This window comes from Salmo salar, chromosome 08 (genome assembly GCF_965601325.2).
Source record: "Salmo salar chromosome 08, fSalSal1, whole genome shotgun sequence".
Classification (NCBI taxonomy): domain Eukaryota; kingdom Metazoa; phylum Chordata; class Actinopteri; order Salmoniformes; family Salmonidae; genus Salmo; species Salmo salar.
The window spans coordinates 43,027,501-43,035,000 of record NC_138298.1 but is presented as its reverse complement, the minus strand read 5'-3'; positions in this window follow the sequence as shown (position 1 = coordinate 43,035,000).

Below are 7,500 nucleotides of genomic sequence, written 5' to 3'. Positions count from 1 at the left end.
AGAGAGAGGAGGAGATGGAAAGATGAGAGAGATGAGAGAGAGAGAGAGAGAGAGAGGGACAGAGAGAGAGGGACAGAGAGAGAGAGACAGAGAGAGAGAGACAGAGAGAGAGAGACAGAGAGAGAGACAGAGAGAGAGGGACAGAGAGAGAGAGACAGAGAGAGAGAGACAGAGAGAGAGAGAGACAGAGAGGAGGAGATGGAGAGATGAGAGAGAGAGACAGAGAGAGAGGGACAGAGAGAGAGAGAGGAGGAGAGAGAGACAGAGAGAGAGACAGAGAGAGAGGGACAGAGAGAGAGAGACAAGGAGAGAGAGAGAGAGAGGAGGAGATGGAGAGATGAGACAGAGGGTATAAAATCCATTATCACACTCCTCACTAAGGCATACCGGTGGTTCCACACGTCTGCCTCATTCCTCATGGAATAAAAAAGAGAAAGAGGAGAACAGAGAAAGAGGAGGAAGGTTTATTCTAGATTAGCTGGTAGAATCACTCATGCTGATCCTCCAGCAAACACCGTCCCTCCCTCTCTGATTCGCTCCCTCCCTCTGATTCGCTCCCTCCCTCTGATTCGCTCCCTCCCTCCCTGATTCACTCCCTCCCTCCCTGATTCACTCCCTCCCTCCCTGATTCACTCCCTCCCTCCCTGATTCGCTCCCTCCCTCTGATTCGCTCCCTCCCTCCCTGATTCGCTCCCTCCCTCCCTGATTCACTCCCTCCCTCCCTGATTCTCTGATTCTCTCTCCCTCTTTGATTCTCTGATTCTCTCTCCCTCTTTGATTCTCTGATTCGCTCCCTCTTTGGTTCTCTGATTCGCTCCCTCTTTGGTTCTCTGATTCGCTCCCTCTTTGGTTCTCTCTCTCTCCCCTCTTCGATCTCTCTCTCTCTCCCCTCTTCGATTCTCTCTCTCTCTCCTCTTCTCGATTCTCTCTCTCTCTCCTCTTCGATTCTCTCTCTCTCTCCTCTTCGATTCTCTCTCTCTCTCCTCTTCGATTCTCTCTCTCTCCTCTTTGATTCTCTCTCTCCCCTCTTCGATTCTCTCTCTCTCTCCCCTCTTCGATTCTCTCTCTCTCTCCTCTTCGATTCTCTCTCTCTCCTCTTCTCGATTCTCTCTCTCTCTCCTCTTCGATTCTCTCTCTCTCTCCTCTTCGATTCTCTCTCTCTCCTCTTCGATTCTCTCTCTCTCCTCTTCGATTCTCTCTCTCCCCTCTTCGATTCTCTCTCTCTCTCCTCTTCGATTCTCTCTCTCTCTCTTCGATTCTCTCTCTCCCCTCTTCGATTCTCTCTCTCTCTCCCTCTTTGATTCTCTGATTCGCTCCCTCTTTGATTCTCTCTCTCTCCTCTTCGATTCTCTCTCTCTCTCAGTAACTCTATAAAACATGTCTGCTCAGAGACAACAACACTTCAAGAGAGATGAATGGACAGATGTAGCTAGGAGGTTAGGGTAGTATTACTGTAGTAGTATATACTGGTGATGGATGGTAGGGTAGTATTACTGTAGTAGTATATACTGGTGATGGATGGTAGGGTAGTACTACTGTAGTAGTATATACTGGTGATGGATGGTAGGGTAGTACTACTGTAGTAGTATATACTGAGATGGATGGTAGGGTAGTACTACTGTAGTAGTATATACTGGTGATGGATGGTAGGGTAGTACTACTGTAGTAGTATATACTGGTGATGGAGGGTAGGGTAGTACTACTGTAGTAGTATATACTGGTGATGGATGGTAGGGTGGTACTACTGTAGTAGTATATACTGGTGATGGATGGTAGGGTAGTACTACTGTAGTAGTATATACTGGTGATGGATGGTAGGGTAGTACTACTGTAGTAGTATATACTGGTGATGGAGGGTAGGGTAGTACTACTGTAGTAGTATATAGTGGTGATGGAGGTTAGGGTAGTACTACTGTGGTAGTATATACTGAGATGGATGGTATGGTAGTACTACTGTAGTAGTATATACTGGTGATGGATGGTAGGGTAGTACTACTGTAGTAGTATATACTGGTGATGGAGGGTAGGGTAGTACTACTGTAGTAGTATATAGTGGTGATGGAGGTTAGGGTAGTACTACTGTAGTAGTATATACTGAGATGGATGGTATGGTAGTACTACTGTAGTAGTATATACTGGTGATGGAGGTTAGGGTAGTACTACTGTAGTAGTATATACTGGTGATGGAGGGTAGGGTAGTATTACTGTAGTAGTATATACTGGTGATGAATGTTAGGGTAGTACTACTGTAGTAGTATATACTGGTGATGGAGGGTAGGGTAGTACTACTGTAGTAGTATATACTGGTGATGGAGGGTAGTATTACTGTAGTAGTATATACTGGTGATGGAGGTTAGGGTAGTATTACTGTAGTAGTATATACTGAGATGAATGGTAGGGTAGTACTACTGTAGTAGTATATACTGGTGATGGAGGTTAGGGTAGTACTACTGTAGTAGTATATACTGAGATGGATGGTAGGGTAGTACTACTGTAGTAGTATATACTGGTGATGGAGGTTAGGGTAGTACTACTGTAGTAGTATATACTGAGATGGATGGTAGGGTAGTACCACTGTAGTAGTATATACTGGTGATGAATGTTAGGGTAGTACTACTGTAGTAGTATATACTGGTGATGGAGGGTAGGGTAGTACTACTGTAGTAGTATATACTGGTGATGGAGGGTAGTATTACTGTAGTAGTATATACTGGTGATGGAGGTTAGGGTAGTACTACTGTAGTAGTATATACTGGTGATGGAGGGTAGTATTACTGTAGTAGTATATACTGGTGATGGAGGTTAGGGTAGTACTACTGTAGTAGTATATACTGGTGATGGAGGTTAGGGTAGTACTACTGTAGTAGTATATACTGAGATGGATGGTAGGGTAGTATTACTGTAGTAGTATATACTGAGATGAATGGTAGGGTAGTACTACTGTAGTAGTATATACTGGTGATGGAGGTTAGGGTAGTACTACTGTAGTAGTATATACTGGTGATGGAGGTTAGGGTAGTACTACTGTAGTAGTATATACTGGTGATGGATGGTAGGGTACTATTACTGTAGTAGCATATACTGGTGATGGATGGTAGGGTAGTATTACTGTAGTAGCATATACTGGTGATGGATGGTAGGGTAGTACTACTGTAGTAGTATATACTGGTGATGGATGGTAGGGTAGTACTACTGTAGTAGTATATACTGAGATGGAAGTTAGAGTAGTACTACTGTAGTAGTATATACTGGTGATGGATGGTAGGGTGGTACTACTGTAGTAGTATATACTGAGATGGATGGTAGGGTAGTACTACTGTAGTAGTATATACTGGTGATGGATGGTAGGGTAGTACTACTGTAGTAGTATATACTGGTGATGGAGGTTAGGGTAGTACTACTGTAGTAGTATATACTGAGATGGATGGTAGGGTGGTACTACTGTAGTAGTATATACTGGTGATGGATGGTAGGGTAGTACTACTGTAGTAGTATATACTGGTGATGGAGGGTAGGGTAGTATTACTGTAGTAGTATATACTGGTGATGGATGGTAGGGTGGTACTACTGTAGTAGTATATACTGGTGATGGATGGTAGGGTAGTACTAGTGTAGTAGTATATACTGGTGATGGATGGTAGGGTAGTACTACTGTAGTAGTATATACTGGTGATGGAGGGTAGGGTAGTACTACTGTAGTAGTATATAGTGGTGATGGAGGTTAGGGTAGTACTACTGTAGTAGTATATACTGAGATGGATGGTATGGTAGTACTACTGTAGTAGTATATACTGGTGATGGATGGTAGGGTAGTACTACTGTAGTAGTATATACTGGTGATGGAGGTTAGGGTAGTACTACTGTAGTAGTATATACTGAGATGGATTGTAGGGTAGTACTACTGTAGTAGTATATACTGGTGATGGAGGTTAGGGTAGTACTACTGTAGTAGTATATACTGAGATGGATGGTAGGGTAGTACCACTGTAGTAGTATATACTGAGATGGATGGTAGGGTAGTACTACTGTAGTAGTATATACTGGTGATGGAGGTTAGGGTAGTACTACTGTAGTAGTATATACTGAGATGGATGGTAGGGTAGTACTACTGTAGTAGTATATACTGGTGATGGAGGTTAGGGTAGTACTACTGTAGTAGTATATACTGAGATGGATGGTAGGGTAGTACTACTGTAGTAGTATATACTGGTGATGGAGGTTAGGGTAGTACTACTGTAGTAGTATATACTGAGATGGATGGTATGGTAGTACTACTGTAGTAGTATATACTGGTGATGGATGGTAGGGTAGTACTACTGTAGTAGTATATACTGGTGATGGAGGTTAGGGTAGTACTACTGTAGTAGTATATACTGAGATGGATGGTAGGGTAGTACCACTGTAGTAGTATATACTGAGATGGATGGTAGGGTAGTACTACTGTAGTAGTATATACTGGTGATGGAGGTTAGGGTAGTACTACTGTAGTAGTATATACTGAGATGGATGGTAGGGTAGTACTACTGTAGTAGTATATACTGAGATGGATGGTAGGGTAGTACTACTGTAGTAGTATATACTGAGATGGAGGGTAGGGTGGTAGTATATAAGTACTACTGTAGTAATATATACTGTGAGGGGAGTAACCTACTCCAAGACTGGGATTCAGTCCAACCTCACAATGCTTCAATTCTGCTTTAATCAAAAATGTTAAGTGTTTTTGTGGCAATGTTTTGAATATGAAAAACATGATAATATACATTTCATAAAAAATATAATCTATATTAATATTTACAAATACGCAATATTTCGAACATTAGAAACAGATTAGATACGCCCCACCAGACAGGACATATCCTCCTCTACGCCCCACCAGACAGGACATATCCTCCTCTACGCCCCACCAGACAGGACATATCCTCTTCTACGCCCCACCAGACAGGACATATCCTCGTCTACGCCCCACCAGACAGGACATATCCTCCTCTACAACCTCGTCTACGCCCCACCAGACAGGACATATCCTCTTCTACAGCCTCGTCTACGCCCCACCAGACAGGACATATCATCCTCTACAACCTTAGCCTCGTCTACGCCCCACCAGACAGGACATATCCTCTTCTACAACCTCGTGTACGCCCCACCAGACAGGACATATCCTCCTCTACAACCTCGTCTACGCCCCACCAGACAGGACATATCCTCCTCTACAACCTCGTCTACGCCCCACCAGACAGGACATATCCTCCTCTACAACCTTAGCCTTGTCTACGCCCCACCAGACAGGACATATCCTCCTCTACAACCTCGTCTACGCCCCACCAGACAGGACATATCCTCCTCTACAACCTCGTCTACGCCCCACCAGACAGGACATATCCTCCTCTACAACCTCGTCTACGCCCCACCAGACAGGACATATCCTCCTCTACAACGTTAGCCTCGTCTACGCCCCACCAGACAGGACATATCCTCGTCTACAACCTCGTCTACGCCCCACCAGACAGGACATATCCTCCTCTACAACCTCGTCTACGCCCCACCAGACAGGACATATCCTCTTCTACAGCCTCGTCTACGCCCCACCAGACAGGACATATCCTCCTCTACAACCTTAGCCTCGTCTACGCCCCACCAGACAGGACATATCCTCTTCTACAACCTCATGTACGCCCCACCAGACAGGACATATCCTCCTCTACGCCCCACCAGACAGGACATATCCTCTTCTACAGCCTTGTCTACGCCCCACCAGACAGGACATATCCTCCTCTACAACCTTAGCCTTGTCTACGCCCCACCAGACAGGACATATCCTCCTCTACAACCTCGTCTACGCCCCACCAGACAGGACATATCCTCTTCTACAACCTCGTGTACGCCCCACCAGACAGGACATATCCTCCTCTACAACCTCGTCTACGCCCCACCAGACAGGACATATCCTCCTCTACAACCTTAGCCTTGTCTACGCCCCACCAGACAGGACATATCCTCCTCTACAACCTCGTCTACGCCCCACCAGACAGGACATATCCTCCTCTACAACCTCGTCTACGCCCCACCAGACAGGACATATCCTCCTCTACAACCTCGTCTACGCCCCACCAGACAGGACATATCCTCCTCTACAACGTTAGCCTCGTCTACGCCCCACCAGACAGGACATATCCTCGTCTACAACCTCGTCTACGCCCCACCAGACAGGACATATCCTCCTCTACAACCTCGTCTACGCCCCACCAGACAGGACATATCCTCTTCTACAGCCTCGTCTACGCCCCACCAGACAGGACATATCCTCCTCTACAACCTTAGCCTCGTCTACGCCCCACCAGACAGGACATATCCTCTTCTACAACCTCATGTACGCCCCACCAGACAGGACATATCCTCCTCTACGCCCCACCAGACAGGACATATCCTCTTCTACAGCCTTGTCTACGCCCCACCAGACAGGACATATCCTCCTCTACAACCTTAGCCTTGTCTACGCCCCACCAGACAGGACATATCCTCCTCTACAACCTCGTCTACGCCCCACCAGACAGGACATATCCTCTTCTACAACCTCGTGTACGCCCCACCAGACAGGACATATCCTCCTCTACAACCTCGTCTACGCCCCACCAGACAGGACATATCCTCCTCTACAACCTTAGCCTTGTCTACGCCCCACCAGACAGGACATATCCTCCTCTACAACCTCGTCTACGCCCCACCAGACAGGACATATCCTCCTCTACAACCTCGTCTACGCCCCACCAGACAGGACATATCCTCCTCTACAACCTCGTCTACGCCCCACCAGACAGGACATATCCTCCTCTACAACGTTAGCCTCGTCTACGCCCCACCAGACAGGACATATCCTCGTCTACAACCTCGTCTACGCCCCACCAGACAGGACATATCCTCCTCTACAACCTCGTCTACGCCCCACCAGACAGGACATATCCTCGTCTACAACCTCGTCTACGCCCCACCAGACAGGACATATCCTCCTCTACAACCTCGTCTACGCCCCACCAGACAGGACATATCCTCTTCTACAGCCTCGTCTACGCCCCCACCAGACAGGACATATCCTCTTCTACAACCTCATGTACGCCCCACCAGACAGGACATATCCTCCTCTACGCCCCACCAGACAGGACATATCCTCTTCTACAGCCTTGTCTACGCCCCACCAGACAGGACATATCCTCCTCTACAACCTTAGCCTTGTCTACGCCCCACCAGACAGGACATATCCTCCTCTACAACCTCGTCTACGCCCCACCAGACAGGACATATCCTCCTCTACAGCCTCGTCTACGCCCCACCAGACAGGACATTTTTATTGTTTTCCTACATTGACAGGACATTCTGGTGACTTGACAGGACATTGAGGTGACTTGACAGGACATTGAGGTGACTTGACAGGACATTCTGGTGACTTGACAGGACATTCTGGTGACTTGACAGGACATTCTGGTGACTTGACAGGACATTCTGGTG